The 17,370-nt window shown below is 61.2% G+C and overlaps 1 protein-coding gene across 7 annotated transcripts in view; it reads right to left on the bottom strand.

The window, feature by feature from the left end:
• Positions 1-17,370, bottom strand: part of Rimbp2 (RIMS binding protein 2) — a 124,811-nt gene that overhangs the window by 53,145 nt on the left and 54,296 nt on the right. For 5 of the 7 annotated variants that reach the window (XM_063225447.1, XM_063225455.1, XM_063225452.1 and 2 more), the window contains exons 3-4: positions 5,295-5,385; positions 2,575-2,696 (exon numbers count right to left, since the gene is read on the bottom strand). The gene's annotated coding sequence lies outside the window, so the exon portion shown is untranslated. Of the gene's footprint in view, positions 1-2,574; positions 2,880-5,294; positions 5,386-17,287; positions 17,310-17,370 lie in introns of those variants that run through there. The other 2 variants (XM_063225450.1, XM_063225458.1) reach the window with 2 other exon arrangements.

Genomic DNA, 17,370 nt, shown 5'->3' with positions numbered 1-17,370 from the left:
GTCCACACGGCTCCTGGGCACACAACCAACAGCGGGACCGCCGTGGGAGCTTCACAGGGGCCAGAGGTCTGCAGACCGCATGTCACCTCCTACGAGCTGGTGGCTTTCAGAGGACGTCACTCCTGCAGGTGTCCAGCTGGCTGGCACCTGTGTAAGGCATGTGCACCTCAGTCTGCCAGTGCGAGGACCAGGAGCCCCCATTCTGTCTCCTGGGGTCAGAACAGAAGCCCCCAGCCAAGGTGTGGCAGTGCCAGCTCCTCCTGGAGACTCCAGGGAGGAGCAGCCCACGCCGCCCTCCTGCCCAGTGGCCTTTGGTCCCCTGGGCTTGCCACGGCCTCTGCCCATCTCTGCCATGTCTCCTCTGTGCAGCTCTTCCCTTCCCCAAGCACCCCGTCTCTGGACAGGCCACCGTGCTCCGGGGTGACCTCATTAATGTCACCCCTGCCAAGGTGTGTTACAAAGAAGGCCACACCCGCAGGCCCTGGGCTGGGGCTCACAGTGGCTTCAGGGACACGTCCCGCCCCCTCCCGTGGAGCTCTGTCTGCTGCTCGCCCACCTCTGGGTCCCCGAAAACTGTGCCCACCCCAGTCCTCGTACCCACGTGGCCTCGGCTAAGGTGTCCCCACCAATCATGACTGGCTCACCTCCTCCTCCCCTGCTGTCACCCCGTGTCCCCCACAGATCAGTTACTCCCGCATCCCTGGGTCTCCATGGCCACGCCATCGGAAAGCGGGCTCAGGAAACAGCCAGGGCAGTGATGTGCACCCCGGGCTGCTCTGTGACCCCCGTTGGTGCGTGAGTCCTGCAGCCAGCAAACCACCCGGACCCACCTGGACCCAGTGCGGGCCCATCACAGGCACAGACACACGGCGCCTCCTCCGAGCCAAGCAGGCTGGGGACCCCTCGTGTCTCGAATGTCACCCCCATCTCCCCTACATGGTCCAGGCCTGGCCCCGCGTGCTTGGCCCAGGTGTGGCCCTAGGGGCATCTGGGACGACAGGGGCTGAGATGCACCCTGTGTCCCCCATGCACACGCCAGGGGCGCTGCCCCTAGGGGCGAGTGGCTCAGCGGAGCCCTGGACTCACCAGGCAGCAGGATGGGCAGGAAGGGTAGCACATACCTGGAGCTTGGCACGGGCTGCCCAAGAGCACAGGGCACCAGGTCCTCCTGGAGACCAGTGTGCAGACTTCTCCTCCCCCACTCTCCCCTCCCTTCCCCTCCCCTCCCCTCCTCTTCCCTTCCTAGTTAGTGGACTCACCCCACCCCATTTAGCACCCATTTCTTCTTCCTCCCCTTTTTCGTAGACGAGATGTTTTTGAGAAGATACCACCAGCTCCAGCTCCCTGACCCCAGTACCTGGGCTCAGAGGCCCCCTGAAGGCCTGTGTCCCTCCTCTGCCCAGCCCCGCAAGGGAGCACAAGGGGAGACCCTGCAGGGCTGGTGACGTGAGGCAGAGCTGACCAGCTGGACCCCAGCGGCCTCCTCTGAGTCTATATCTCCTACGCTGTGGGTCCCCGTGAGAGTGGGCAGAGAAAGGTCAGCTGAGCAGAGCGGTCAGCTCTGGCACCGGGGCCAGCATGGGGACCTGGGCTCCCTCTGCAACCCTCCAGCGGCCTCCTCCCTGATGCCCCTCCCCACCACGTCGCCCCTGCTTCACCCCAGGTGCCAAGCTACCCTGCCACTGACCCCGGACTGGACCTTGAGACCCGGGGCCACAGTAAACCTCCTCCTTCCGATGGGATTCTGTCACAGCCACAGAGAGCCACCCTGAGTGCCCCGTCCCAGCAGTGGCAGGAATCAGGTCCCAGGGCTCCTCTCTCAGAGCCGTGGCGCCAGGGTGGCCGGCCGTGGACCTCACCATGGGTTGGAGGTGGCCGTTTATGGTTGTCTGGTGGTGTCCCTCCCTTGGGCACACCTAGCTGAGAGGCCATGGTGAGAAGCATTCCCTGTCGGCCTCCACTGGAGTGGACAGCACCTGTCTGCCACTGCCCAGCACCAGGCAGGCTCCCTTCGCCCTGAGATCAGCGCACCCCACCCGGGCCCAGCCTGCGTGCATAGGACATCTAGATTCTGCACAGGGAGGAATTCTGCACCCACGGATCCACCCCGGCACTGCACGCAGCTCCACGGACCGGCTGCATCCACAGGGCCCCGCCGCCATCGCACCACTGAATCCCACACCACCTTCAGGACCCGCATGGGGAGGAGCGATTTCTGAGTGAGCCCTTCTCGAGATAACCGAGCACTGAACACCGAGGAGCGTAACACTCATAAAGTTGACAAGCTGCCACAGCCGCCCGGCTTTCACTGAAGTCTGCTCAATTCCCATTCCGGAGCACTGCCCGCACCCCCTCAGCTGTGTTTAACGTCAGAAATGGAAATGCATAATTGGCTTTGCGAACTGCTTCCAGAAACATTCCAATTGTGTTATTTATTGCTTTTCAAAAAGGGTAAAAACAGCCCCGAGAGCCCTGAATGTTGATGAGGCCTTCAGAATGGCTCGGCTGCATGGCCCCCTGGAGTCAGCAGCCCGCCCTCGCTGGCCCCTTCACCCAGCACCGAGAGCCACCGACCTTCAGGACCTGTTCTAGGTTCTCCAGCTTGGCGTGGGGCTGGTGTTTCTCCTTCACGCCAAATCGCGCTGCTGGGTCACCGCGATGAGCCTGCGGCTGGGCTGGGCATTCTCCGCCTTCACCTAGGAGAAGCGGAGGGGACGCAGAGGTTGTTGTCACCTGCCTAGGACCCGGGGTGGGCACCGTGCCCAGCTGGCACCTGTCGCCTCCTCTGCAGGAGCGAGAACACCGACTTCCTTTCAGGCTTCGCCTCCTTCTCCATCGCGGACTGCACAGGGGACCACGCCTGTAGGGCGTGCCCACGTGTGATTCAGCCTGGCCACTCAGGAGACCACGCCTACAGGGCGTGGCCACGTGTGATCCAGACTGGCCACTCAGAGTGCGGTCTCTCTTCTCATCCCGCCCACCTCCACCACAACCAGAGTGATTGGTTCAGGTCTGACCAATCTGTGCAAGCCCTTCTCCGGAACTAGGGATTGGTTGGGGGAGGCCACATGACCCAGTTACAGTCTCCTGTAAGGCTAGAGGACTGTCTTGTCCTCCTGGCTTAGGAAGTAGAGGACAGAAGGCTGGAGCTCCCATGCATTTGTCACTGTGAAGGAGGAGCCTTCCTGAGCAAAACGCCATTGAAATGGAGGTGGAGCCCAGAGCTGCAGAGGGAAAGCCAGGATTCTGTTGGGCTCATTTGCACACCTAGATCAAGCTGTACCTGCAGCTGGTTAAGACGATCCTAGTTACTGAGGCCCGTTTGCTTATACCAGCTCCAACTGCCATCTGTCCTCCGCACCTAGGACACCCTAACAGATGCAGAACTGGGCTCAAATTGTGTGAGCACACTCACTTCCCGTCTCAACAGCCAGTGGTTACAACAGCCACGGGGCTCCATGTGCTCTTGAAGCCGCCACCCTAGAGGAGCCTGTTGTCCTCGGTCTCTCTGTGGCCTCTGCTTGGGACAGGAGATCCTCCCTGTCCCAGAACAGCAGGACAGAGCTGTGGCCCCACTCTGACTCCGGGAAAAGCTGGGCCCTGTGACCTGCTCCCAGACAGCTGCCCTTGTGGGGACCCATTGAGCCCCCGCCAGGTGACTGCAGAGGGAGACAGCTCAAAGGGCCCCGGGCCCAGGTCACAGCGGGCACCCACAACCCATGCCACCTGTCCAGTGACCCACATGAAGACACATGGCCCCCGGGGCGTCTCCTAGGCAATCCAGGTTGGCCTCAGGCTCGAAGAGATCCTCCTGCCCCAGCCTCCCGAGCAGGGGGATTACAGGCATGTGCCACAATGCTATGGAGTGAAATACATCCTACCCTGCCATAGGCACCTGCCCCCTCAGAACCCCACATCACCCCACTCTAAAACCCTGTCCCTGTTATGCGGTGAACCCCGGAGCTCGTCTACACAGCCACCTCGTGTGCAGGTCGCCCTGCAGGACCCGGCCCTGTGGTCAGCTCTTCGCACTGGTCACGGTGCCCAGGTGGCCCTGTCACGTGGAGCTGGAGCCCCCTTTATACTGAGGGCCGGGAATGCTTCACTCTGTGTCTACAACGTGTGTGTCCACACAGGATTTTCTTCACCTGCTTAACTGCTGACAGCCACAGGGTACGCCCACCTAAGGCCACTGTAACCCGGGAACTCACACCTCCCTGCGACCCTCCTGCTGCTCCTGCAGTGGACGCAGGGCCACGGAGACCGTGGGGGTTCTCCTGGGGGGCCGCCTATCTTACACCATTCGGCATTCCCAATCTTCCGAAAAGCACATCTTTTAAAAATTTCCAGGCAGGAAGGAGGAAGGGAAACCCCACGCCCAGATGCTTTTGGATTTACAGTGCAATGTTGGGGTCCCGCTGCCCACAGTGTTTGTGTGGGAAAAGCAGGGACTCAAAGGCCCCAAGCCGCAGATCAGCCAGGACCAAGCACAGAGCTTCGAGGCTCCCCCAGCCGCATGCTGGAGGCCGGGGCTGGTTGGGACAGCAAAGCCTTGGGGACAGTGACACTGATGTCCTCAGGGGACAGACATGTGGGTGAAGATGTGCTGGACGGTGTGGGGTGGCACCAGAGCCGGGCAAGGTCACGGGGTTGGAGGAGCAGGGAGAGCAGCACAGGGCAGCCAGATGGTGTCCCCAGGAGGCGATTCTGAAGCTAAATTTCCTGGGTGGAAGCCGGGGCCGCTGGGGGACTCTGGGACAGCCAAGGGTGGCACCATGATGGGCTGGGTGGGGGCACGGAGCCTGGCCAGCCTCCCTCATGGCAGGAATCATAGGGCACTGCAAGGGCAAGGGCCAGATGTTGAAGGCTGCATCTGGGCTCTCACTAAGCACACGGCGCCTGCTAGACGCAGGGTCACGAGTTCAAGCCCCACCTAGACAACTTAGCAAAAATAAAACACAACAATGGGCCAGTAACCTAGCTCAGCAGGAAGGTCTTGGGTTCAGTACTCAGCACTGAACAATGATGGATAGAATGGACTGTTTTAAAAGCCAGGTGTAGTGGTGCATGCCTGTAATCCCAGCACTCAGGAGGTTGAAGCAGGAGGATCACCTGAACCGAAGGCCAGCTGGGGCCAGTTGTGAGCTCAGAGCCAGCCTGGACTGCACAGGGAGGCTCCGTCCCAAATACAGCAAGGACACTGCTGGCCCCAAGGAGCAGCTCAGGGGCATGGCCAGAGCCAAGTCCACGCTTGTGGCCGACTCCTCCCCCTCCTTTCCCAGGGGCACAGGTACCTGGTCATGCTGCGGGGCCCTCGTGGGAGGCCTGCGTCTCAGGGCCTCAGGCCACGCTCTCCTCGGGCAGTGGCATCTTCAGTTCACCTTCCTGGGCGAAGGAAAGGGCACCGTGAGAGAGTGCCAACCTGGCAGGACGGGCAGCCCTGGTGGGGTTCCAGCTCTGACCTGGAAGCTGACGGGGCGGGGATAACCCTGTGTGTGCCCCCAGCTGAGGGTGACTCAGGACTGATTTCCAGGGTACAGCGATGGTACCAGACCAGAACAAGGTACTTTGCACTAAGCACTCGGTGCTGGGGGCGGGCAGCTGGTCTCTCCCGGCCTCCCCCGGTGGCCTAGGAAAATTTACACCAGTTTTACACAGCCTCGGGGACACAAGGTCAGCTGTTAACCAGATAAAATCGGCCCTGCCAAAAAAACCCCTCAGGATCTGAATCCAGAACAGAAGCCGGAGATGCTGATCCAAACACAGCCACGCTACGGGAGACACAGGCCGAGTCCTCCCAGCCACAGCGGCCCTGAAGGCTGCTCCAGCAGGAGCCTGCCCATCTGTGTCACCCGCTGCCCAGCTGGGGCAGTCACAGAGAGACGCAGAGCCGCACGTGATGGCACTTGGAGACCCGGCTGTCCCCTGTGTGTGTGTTCCCAGGCGCACGGGAGCTCAGTGCGGGGCAACCTGCAGGGGAACCCAGGACGCCCTCCATCTGAGGACGGTGGGGGCTGCGGAGGACTCGCCCCTCACTGGTGCTGTGCAGGGCCAGCTGCCCACCCCAGAAGCCACCTGGCTCAGGTTCAGTGGAGCCTTCCCAGGGCAGGGACATCGCCCAGGAACCAGACCAGAGAGGCCGCCGGGTGTCTCCAAGTGCGCGGGAGACCTCAAGGCCGCAGGGACGCAGGCTTCACGTCCAACTTGAGAAAGTAGGTTCCTGACCACTAGCACGGTGCGCCTTCCAGGACCAGTCCCCACAGGGGGAGCGAGGCTCTGGCAGGATCTGAGGCTCCGCCCAGGCCATGAGTAGGCACACACCCGCTGACGGATTCTCTGAGCCTGATGCCTCCCGTCCAGGCCAGCTGGAGGGGTCAGACATGGAGACTTTTTACCCGTTAATATGTGCGTGTTAGGAATTCCTGGCTTTTTTGGCAAAATGATGGGGGAAAACAAAAACTGGGGGGAACCAAACTGTGCAGATGGGCCAGAGGTCTCAGGACAGTCAGGAGCGACAGGGATGTGTCGGGCCCTGCTCCAAGTGCCCACTGCAACTCAGCTCCCAGCCCTCCTGAGCCACTTCCTGCCACCTCCAATGTCACCATGACAGACAGTGTGGACCCGGCCCTCTGCAAACCAAGCAGTGCCCTCCTGAGATGCCAGCCCAGCTGGGACTCTGCCCTCGGACCTGCAGTCCCCAGTGCCTGTGGAAAAGCATGCCAAGGTCAGAGCTGGGCCTCAGTTTCCTGGGCCTCCAGGGCCGCCTGTCAGGGGAGGAGCAAGGTCTTCAGGGGCCCTTCACTCCAGCACACAAGCTGCAGCCCTGGGCACAGTGGGCAGTGAAGGGGAGCGTCTTCCCCCGGGCCTTGAGTCTGCTCAGCCACCTGGTCAGTGACACGCAGTGTGTGGCATGCAGCGGGGAAGAGGGCACAGGTCTGGCCTTGGAGGGGCAGGCGGGGTCCTCAGAGCCTCACCGGAAGTCCTGTCTCCCACCAGAAATGCTGGAGCATGGACAGGACCCCGGGCAGTGAGTGGACCTCAGACTCCGTGCAGTGACCCAGGGAACAGGGCTGCCTTGCCACGTGTGGCAGGTGACAAATGTCATCCCCAGCCCAAAAAAAGACCCCAAAATCCCTGTGAAGGGGTAGTTTAGGGCCATGACCTAAAGAGCAAAGCGGAATAACACAGTTACGCACAGAGAAACCTGCACCGAGCTCACTGGTATGGACAGAGACACGGACGAGGCTTTGCCGAGTGGGCTGGACCTCGAGACACTTCTCCAGCCACAAGGCAGACACTTGCTGTTCCCAAAGGCCTCCTCCTCCCTGCCCTGCTCCGGCCTGGGCCCCAGGGACAGCGGTGTCACCGTGTGCAAAGGTTGGCGGATGGTTGATTGACTGACTGCTGGTTTAATTTTCTTTCCCGGCAAAGATCAGTGTCCTCGAGCTTAGCCCGAGCCATGACCCGACACACAGAGCTGCCCGGCCGGGGTCCTGCGCCATGCATCTCTGCTCGGTGCCCACGCTGTGCCACTGAGGCTGCACAGACCAAAGCTGGGCCCCGGCTGCCCTCGGGGCTCCTGCAGACAGTGCTGTTCCTCAGCTCTGGAGAGGAAGAACCAGCTCCCGCCAGCATCCACACACCGGGCCCCACATTCTGGGGGGATCCCTGCCAGTGGGGAGCCACGGCTGCCGCACCCAGCGCTGAGTCCTATTCTGGTCCCGATGGCCCAGACGAGGCTGCCACCCCTAACCCACACTGCTCCAGGCAGGGCCGTTACCACCTGGCACAGGGAACATTCCAGAAGGTGTGCCTGGATGTGGGTGCTCTGACGACGCCCAGGGGAGACTGGGGTGAGCAACACACGCACACCAGCCTCCTGTCCGTCTCTCCGACAGTCACCCCAACTTCAGGGCCTGGCCAGGGCAACACCAGGCCCGGTGGGGACAAGATGGTGTCTCTGTTCCAGTGACGGAATCACCATGACTGTTGCCCACAAGCTTGGGAAACGGAGGCAGCCACCACGACACAACAGGGACACTCGGGAGAGGACCCCAGAGCTGCTGCGGACGGGGCGGGAGAGAGGCCAGAGATTCCGGGCTGGGCAGGGGACGGCAGGGGGAGGGGGTTTCTCATGAGCCCAGGTGCCCAGCCCAGGCGCCCACGCCCTGTGGGGGTCACACTCAGGCCCTCGAGGCTGTCACCCTCCCGTCAGCCCCATGACACCCCTCCCTCCCACTCGGGGCTCCCCCACCAGCACATTGCCCTCTATTCCCACCTGTCCTCTCTCTTAAGTTCTGTTTTCCAGAGTCTCCTGTAAGAGAAGCCACGTGACATGGCTGATCCACTTCACTTGCACATGTGGTTTGAAGGAGACTCGGTTTACCCCGCCCCATGGCAGGGTCCTCTCTGCAGGGCCCCGCAGGCACATGTACGCACGCCCCAACTCTGGATGGGCCTGCACTCCTGCGGGACACCGTCAGGTGCACGGCCACACAGCTGTCACTGGTGCTGACTGTCCTCCTGCCTGGACGCCCTCTGGACACTGAGCCCAGAGAGGTTACCGGAGGTAAGGGAGGCCAGGTGGCCAGTCCATCAGCCCACGTCTGTGTCACCCATCGAGGGCTTGGGTTCTGTCCTGCAGTGCTGAGGAGTGGACTCCGGGCCTCGAGACTAAACCACCTCTCATGCCTTTTCTTGTTTCTTTTGAGACAGGGTCTGGCCTAGGCCAAAAGTTGCCCGGACTGGTTTCGACCTTGTGACCCTCCTGCTTCAGCCTCCCACGGGTCAGGGTTACAGCATGAACAGACCTCACCTCGCCCGCCATAGCATTTGCGTACAGCTTTCCGTGTCTACAGCAGACAAAGCTGCACTGGTGCTCAGTACAGAGAGGGGTTTATTTAGCTCAGTTTGAGCTGAGATCCTAAGGCCAGGCAACCTCCTCCGGTGAGGACCTCAGCCGCCTCACGACACAGCGGGCAGAGGACAGGCGGCAGGGCTGTGGGAGGAGGGACGCTGAGGTGGGAGCACAGGGCAGGAGGGAGGAGGCGGAAGAGCTGATACAGCTCAGGGTTTGCTGATAGACTGCTGGTGAGCAGAAGGGGAGGAACCCAAGCAAAGGCCAGCAGAGCTGGGCATGGGCCAGGCATTGAGACCGAGGTGCAGGAGGAGCAGAACCTGTCACCAGGCAGAACACAAAATGGTGTCAGTCGGTTACAAAGGAGAAGGGGAGGGACAGGCGGCCAGCCCAGAGCGGGCAGCCTGGCCCTGAAGCTCCCGGCTCCATCTCCCGTAGAGACAAGGAAATCAGAGGCAAAGCCACTGTGTCGGCCGGCCAGTCCCTCAGCAGCGCTGGGCATGTGGCTGCTTCCGGTCCCCTCCCCTCCCGTTCCTCACTCCTCCCCTGCAGGGGGGAAACTCCTGCCTCTCCGGACACCCCACGGCGTTGCCCTGTCCTCGCCGGAACACGGAAAAGTCAGCCCTGGACTCCCGGTGTCCCTCCCGCTGACCCGCAGCTCCCTGCTGTGCCTAGGCGGCAGCTGTGCACCCTGCAGCTCCCTCCTACACCCCAAGATGCAGGCAGCCAGGGGCGGTCAGCACCCTCCCAGGCCCTGGCAGACACGGCCTTGGGCTGAGCGTGGCCAGCAGTTTTGTGCCTGGACTAGATGACACGGGACAGGCATGCTCAGAGGGGCGCAGTTCTCAGCCTGGGGAGAAGCCTCAGGGTCCAGTGTGTCCCTGCCCTGGCCACAGAATGGCCCTGCCCAGAGCCTGCGCTGAGTGGCCGGAAGCTGTTTCTCCACAGCGGTCAGCAGCACCACCCTCTGAGCCCCTCTGGCTCCAGGCACCTGCAGAGGGAGCCCCACAGGTTTCCTGGAGTGGCACTGGGGAGGAAACACTCTGTGGGCAGAAAGCTGGACAGGACTGGCAGGAGCAACAGGGACAGCTCTCCCTGCCTGCCGCCCACTGCCAAGGCTTCGGGACACCTTGCCTTCTGGTCCTCGGCAATGCTTGGCGGTTCAGCTGGAGCCGAGCAGGAAGGGTCAGCGCCCAGCGAGAGCCCAGAGGCGACTTCTTTCCGTTTAATCCCTTCTCTCCAGTCTTTCAAAGTCAGAACAATTCGTGTCAAAAATCTGAATTCGGGCTCCTCCAGGGGAGCTGGAAGCACTGGGCCTGCAGGGCTCCCCAAATCACCCCTGCTGGCATGAGGGGACCCCCCTAACCCATCGCCGGCCCCGCAGCACCCACGCTGAGAGTGGTGAGAAGCAGGCGCCCCGGCTGCCCAGGCTTCTCTGGGCTCCGAGAGAGGCAGGCACCAGAGCCCAACACGCATCTGCCCGGCTGCGCTCCTCGAGTGGCCGAGTTGCTCAAGTGTCTCTGTGGGCAGCAAAGCTCTGAGCAGCCAGGCGCTTCCCTGTGGGACCCAGCCGCAGGGCCCAGCCGGAGGCGTCCCAGGCACAGGTGTGCGGCTATTTACAAACACACAGCCTGATTCGTGGGCAGGCTCTCTGCTGCAGGCCGGAGACCAAAAGCTGTGGACACAGAGGTGCTGAGCAGAGCTCCACGGCTACCAAGTCACCTCACATCATCTTCCCCAGGGCGGCCTCGGGATGTGAGGTGACCGGGCGGGCGGCAGGCAGGGCATTGCTGCTCATTGCTGAAGTGCGAAATGAGGAGCTGGATTCTCGCCCAAGTCCCAGCCTGACTGGGGGATCCGGTCAACCCACCCTGGTGCCAGGGACCTTGGGGGAAAGCAGGGTCCCAGGACAGGACCTGACTCTTCCTCCCAGAGAGGTCGGCCCAGAGAGACCGTTACACCCCAGGGAGACATACGAAGGTCTCCCAGCAGAGGCTTCGGGCAGGACAGACCTCGCCCCACAGCCTTCTGCGCCCTCCGCCCTGCCCCACGCTGCCGGACCTCCCAGCAGGGCTGCCCATCCTCCCGGGGCCAGCCACCCTCCTGCCTCAGCCCTCTGGGGTTCCAGGCATGCACCAGCACACCCCGTCTCTTCTAACTCCTCAGGGTGACATGGAGTGAGGGCAGCCAGGAGGGAGACCCAGCCCGAGCCCCAGAAAGGAGAGCGCAGGCCACGCCAGAGGCCCGAGTCCCCACCAGGCAGCCTGGCCAGTAGCGCTGGGAGAGGGGATGGACCAGGCCACCAGGACCCGGAGCAGCTGCACGGCAGGGTGGGGGTTCACGTCACAGAGCCTCTGCCCGGGGCCTTCAGGTCACTTCCCATGCCTAACTCCACCCACGGGCTCCCACTCACCGGCCCCGTGCCCCAGTCCAGGTTGCACGGAAAAAATGCAAAAACAAAACATTTTCTATGAGATTACTTTGTATCGATTAAAATTTATAAGTAATTGTTAAAACAAATGGAAAACCTTGGGTTGCTTTGCTGACAGAGTGCAAATCATGCCCATTTGGTTCCCTGTCTGTCCTGCCCTTCCAAGTGCTTTTTCTCATCTCAGGGCTTGGCAGGGACCTTGGACCCAGCCGGGAAATGCTAGGGGTGACAGTGGAGGTGGCGGCTGCCTTGGGGTTCATGGCCAGGCGCATTGTCAATCAAAGGAGAGGGCTACAGAGCGAGGGAAGACAGCCAGGGAACACCGATGTCCACACCTCCAGGTCCATCCTGGGCTGCAAGGCCCTGGAGTGGGGCTTCAGCAAGACTCCCGGTGAAGAACCCTCCTGTCCCCAGAGGGGCATCCCGGTCCCCTGCAGGCCTGGCTCAGCCCCAACATCACAGCCCCAGGACACAAGGGGACCTGGCAGCCTGTCCCAACATTAGCGGTAAATCACACTACACAAGCCTGAGAGGTTTGTGGTGGGAAGGGTACGCCCAGAAATGTCTCACGGCCCCCTGCGCCATCCCCGAGACTTCGGTCACCCCGGGTGATGGCAGATTGTGCTGATTACTTCAACTCCGTCAGGTATGTCCACTGCCGTGACGCCAGGGAGACGCTTACAGGGGAGGGAACGCCAGCCACCCCGAGACTCGGTGGAGAACGCAGAAGCCCGAGTAGTGGGGCATCTGGGCTCATTCAAAAGACGCCAAGGCACCTCCGGCACAGGGCACAGGGGTTCATCACTAATTTTCCCAAGACAACAGCAATGGTTTGGGATGATTTATCTAAAATATAACAGGACGTTTCAATGGTAAAGACAACAGAGCACAGCAAGATCAGTGTGTTCCCTCCACGCTCCTAAAGCCTGGCCTTACAAGTCATTTATTGTGCTCTGATAACGACTTGGGCATCGTTAATCCGCACTCCAGGGACGCACACAGCAAGATCAGTCTCCTAAAAACCCACTTGTTGATTCTGCCAGCGGATATAAAACTTGGCAGACAAATCGGTGATTAAAAAAAAGATCGTGCTAGTAAGACTTCTGTCACGCTGATAGTTGAAACTGGCAAGGAAAATGAAGTTGTGTCCACCCAAGCTGCCCAGCCGGAGTGCGCTGTCCGCGGTACTGACGGGACGGAGCGCCGTGTGCACTGTGCTGGGTCCTGCCCAGGGGCGACCCAGGGCTGTCTGCTCTGTCCTGGAACAACAGGGTGTATGCGCTGTCCGGGGTGCTGACGTGAGAGCCCTGCCAGGACCAGCTACCTCCAAGATTTTTCGTGTCTGTTTTTGTTTTTGTTTTTGAGACAGGGTCTCACCATGCAGTTCACACTGGCCTTAAACTCACCATCCACCCCAGGCTGGCCTCGAACTCTCAGAAATCCTCCCACCTCAGCCTCCCAGTGCTGGGACTATGGGTGTGCCCCTCCACCATGGCCAGCCTTAGCTCCAAATTCTGAGATCAGTTTCTGTGACCTTGACTTCTCTGAGTGGAAATGCTTGCCCCAAAGCCTGGCACACAGTAAGTGCCCAGGAAAATGCTGGAAGGTGTTACATTCCGCCCCATCCCTGGAGACTCTCCCGAGCTCCTCAGCAGCATCGTGGCGAGGGGTGTGAACCGGGTGTGGCCCTCAGGATTGTGGCCGTGGCTGTGGACCCGGGCTGCAACTCTTAAATGAGCATTTGCAAACTGGTGCAACTCGACGACAGTTACTTAGGCTTCAAGATGTGGATGCAAGACCAGCCTCCGAAGGGCTTTTCTGGGCCGACATCAGTCTACCCACTTGGCACATACTTGAATCCATGTGCCATGTGTTGCTCTTAACATTTCCCAATCCCTGATTTACCCCGAGCTCACAGCAACTCTGTGACGCAGGGCAACCATCACCCCCATTTACAGAGGTAAGTCTGGGCGTGCATGGAATGGCTGGCCAGTGTCACAGGGGAAGGTGACGGGCTGCTGGGATTCAAGCCCATGAGCACTGCCGTGTATCCTCCCTCAGCGAGCATCTGCCTCCATTAAGAGAACCAGAAGACAGCCTCGTGGGAGCTTCAGAGCCCGTGGAAGCCCTGCAGGAGAAAGGGTACTTGCCACCAGCCCCCCGTGGCTGCTGTAGGGACAGCATGTGGCTAAGACGAGGGGTAGTGCAGGCTACCCGCTGGCCTGGCACCAGGGACCACCTAGGTATACGGCACTCAGCAAACCAGAGCCGCCAGCAGGACCCAGCACCCACTGCTCTCCCAGGAGGACAGAGCCGGGATCCCGGTACGGGAGATGCATGGCGCAGGTATGCCTTCCAGAAAACATGCGTCATGAGATCTAAAAGCCAGTGCTCTCTGCCTTGGGGAGCAGCCATCCGGCCCCCTGCTCTGCTGCACAGGAAGCTTGTTACGAAGCTGTCCTGCCCTCGCAAAGAATCCTGCCTGAAACAGCTCGTGTTGAAGCCAGCCCCACAAGCCAGCGAGGGAGGTGCCAGAGACCTTGAAAACCAGGCTCTGTGTCTGACAAAACTCAGTAATCAGCGGTTCCATTCTGAGCAGCCAAGCCCGCTCCCGGGAACACAGCTCGGCTCAGGGAGCCAAGCTCGCTGCTGTACACAAAGAGGACGCGGCGCCCTGCAGGAAGCCGTGTTGCCATGGTGACCACATGGCACGGCAGGTGTGCCTCTTTGCCCTCTGCTCTGGGAGGAGAGCAGCGTGCTCAGGCAGGGTCACGCCTGCTGTGTGTGGCTCTGGGCCTTGAGCAATTCTATCCTTTAAATGGAGGGTTTTGTTTTCTTTTCAACACAGCCCTGCCCTGGTGACAGAAGACACAGCCTGGTCCGGCCAGGTCTCCATTGACAGCCGAGGGACGAAGAGCAGGATCTGCACGGAGACCTGTCCTCACCGGGCACAGACCCACCCAGTAGGCCAGGCGCTCTCAGGCCCATGGGACCTGGATCCGGTCTCACTGTTCACTTGATTTCCCCCTTACTACTGTCTCAGGGCAGACAGGGAGCCACACTGGTCGGGGTGCTGTCCTGGTGCCTCCAGCTGGGGGTCCAGAGCGTGGCAAAGGCCAAGCCCAAGCAGGGGCACTCGGTACCCAGGGTGAGCAGCCGTGGGTGCAGTCACAGCCCTGCTGGGGGTGAGCGCAGGAGGCGGGGTTGTGGGGAGGTGCAGACCACCGGGACCCAGGGCACCCCCACTCCTCCCACGCCCACCTGGGAAGCAGAGGATAAGACCTTGGTGGTCCAGCCCCCTAACCACAGGAAAGGGAGGAGGAGAGGGGAGACGGGGAGAACAAGACTCAAGTGCAGGAGCAACGTGGCTGGACTCGGGGCTCAGAGACGCCCCCACCCCACTGTACCTGCATTCTAGCTGCACAAAAGGCTCGGGCCTGTGACCAAGAGCATGTCTCTGCCTCCAGATTTACACACTGAGTCCTACCACCCACGGCTGGCTTTGTGGCCCATCACGGTGCCCAAACCTGTCAGGAGCAGCCCAAGAGAGGAAAGGTTTGGGGTTGGGCAGGGCCCACCCGTGGTCAGCTGGTCCTTGGCTGGAGTATGGTGGGGAAGCAGCAGTGCCCACTGCGTGGAAGCCAGGAAGCGGGGGTGGGGGGAGCCAGAGAAGGGGGAGACCCTGCAAAGGCACAGCAGGGACATGTCCCCCATCCAGGCTGCGGGTCCCGAAAGCTGGGACACCGGTGATGATTCGTCCCTGGATGAGGCTGGTCCTCACCCTTGAAATCCGTGACCATCTCCCCATCCAATCCAGGCGACGCTTAGGTCCACTGCCACACACTGGCTCCCCAGGGTGGAACCTTAATTGGAAAGGAGGGGTTTGCAGGTGTGGTCACCCTGGGGCAGAGGGCCTAATCCAGCAAGCCTGGGGTCTCACGGAGGGCACATGTAGGTGCGGATGTGTGCACAGGAAGACAGCCACTGAAGAAGGCTGAGACAGGGTGATGCCCTGTAGCCCAAGGGATCCCAGAGGCTGCCGGCGGGCACGGGAAGCTAGAGAAAAGCCTTAGGAGATCCTGTCCCTCAAAGGCGTCCACCTTGACCGCAAGCTCCACCCTGCAGGGCCCTGAGGGGATGAGCTTCACCACGGCAGCCAGAGCCACTCGGTCCTTCCACTGGCCGGGCCTGTCTGTGGGCTGCACTGCGTGAGCTCAGAACACAGCCCCTGCCCAGCAGACCCGACAGCGGACCATTTATTTTGTGCCAGTGAGCCACAGAAGTCTCGGGAGACTGACTTTAAAGTACCTTTTAAATCTCCTGATGGCCTAGAATTATCCACTGTCTCGGTCACTATCCAATGGCTGGGACACAAATCCAAAATCCACGCTTTAAAGGCGGAAAGGTTTATTTTGGCTCGCAGTGTGTAGAGTCCACAGTCGGCCAGCTCCAAGGCAGGGCCAGGCAGAAGAGAGCTGCTCCAGGCAGGGTGGACAGGAAGTAGAGTGGGGAGGGGCCATGACCAGAGCACGCCATCTCCAAACAGGTCCCCAGCCCATAGCACACGCGGCTGGAGCTCAGCACTGAGCAGCCGCCCAGGCAGGGAAGATTCGCATCCACCTGCCTCCCGTCCACCGCTCCCCTCAACAGCCCCACACACGGTCACCGCAAGAGCCCCCGGGGGCACACAGGCTTTGGGGTTGGCCTCCACCCAGGGATAGCTCCACAGGCTGGGGACGGTCTCCCTCAGAGCCCGCCTCTGTACCTCAGGGCTAGGGCTGACCCCATCGATGACCCGCTTGGGTTGCATACACAGGTACGCGGTGCACCCAAATTCGGCGGTCACAGCACAGTGGCCTGGGGGTCACCACCTGCCTTTATGGCTACTGCTGTGACAGTGGTTTCCAGTCAGCTCCCTACGAGCAGGACAAAGTAGACCATAACAAGCCAGCAGCCTGGCTCCGGGCCACGCATCCAGCCTCCCCCACGTCTCTTAGAGAAGAGCCCGCTAATGACACAGTGTCCAGGAGCACCGCACATAACCCTGAGAGCAAAGCCCTCTGCCGGCCGACGGGTGTGGACAGCCGGGATCACAACACGCCTGCAGCCGCACCTGCCTCCCCCAGCAAACAGCCCCTCGGGGAGGGCTTCTGCCTGGGGTGAGGGGCTGTGCGTGACAGAGGTGGCAGCTACGGCCAGGCAGGGGCATGGTAGGTGGGGTGGCCCAGAGCAGACCCAGAGTCTGAGGGGAGGGGATCTTGGCTCCTGAGCAATTTATGGGGAACTTGTTTCAAAATAAGTTTTCTCAAAACCTGGAGGAGGCCCTGAGTTCCGTCCCCACACCCACAATGAAAAGGAAGTGAGTGTGGGACCCAGGGGGGAAGGAGGCAGGGCAGCCCCAGGAGGCTGGGAGCCCCGGCTGAGCTGGAGCTGCTCCAGGTTCCTGCTAATACAACATTTCTCTCAAATAACTTTCTGGCTCCGACCTGAAACTGAAGGGGCCACGCGGGCTGGAGCCTCACGTACCCTCTGCCACCTTCCAGGGCTGTGATGAGGCCCCAGGGACCGGCTGGGGAGAGATCAGTCTCCCATTGCACAGCTCCCCGAGGCCACAGGCGGCCGGGGCTGCAGTCAGCAGCCTGGCCGGGCCCACGCTCTGGGAGCGGACAGCTGCCCCTGCCCCTGTCCAAGTGCACAGAGGAGAGTAACTCCTGCCTCTGGGCGGGTCCCAGGAAATCCACACAGGCCCTGTAACAGAGGGAAACTGAGGCTTTGAGAGAGGCCCGAGCTGCTCACGGCAAACAGATGCTAAGTGGTGACGGCGCTGGATCAGAGATGTCACAAGGTGCCCAAGGCCCTGGAGGGGTCGGCGGGGACCGCAGCCCTTAGGGCAGAGGCGAGGTATCCGGGCAAGCGTCCAAAGCCCAGGACATTTAACAGGACATTTCAGAGAAAGAGCTTGTGGCCCCCGATCCTCAGGGTCATTTTTACCAACCTACCTAGCTCTCCCTTCTGCGGCCTCCGAGGCCCACCCCAGTGCTGGGTGGCTGGGTGGCTGGGTGGCTGGGTGGCTGGTAGCTAG

This window comes from Cavia porcellus, unplaced genomic scaffold, assembly GCF_034190915.1.
Source record: "Cavia porcellus strain 051 isolate PalLab524CR breed Dunkin Hartley unplaced genomic scaffold, mCavPor4.1 scaffold_16, whole genome shotgun sequence".
Taxonomy (NCBI): domain Eukaryota; kingdom Metazoa; phylum Chordata; class Mammalia; order Rodentia; family Caviidae; genus Cavia; species Cavia porcellus.
The sequence above is the reverse complement of the archived record's forward strand: the minus strand, read 5'-3'. Positions and strand labels throughout refer to the sequence as shown.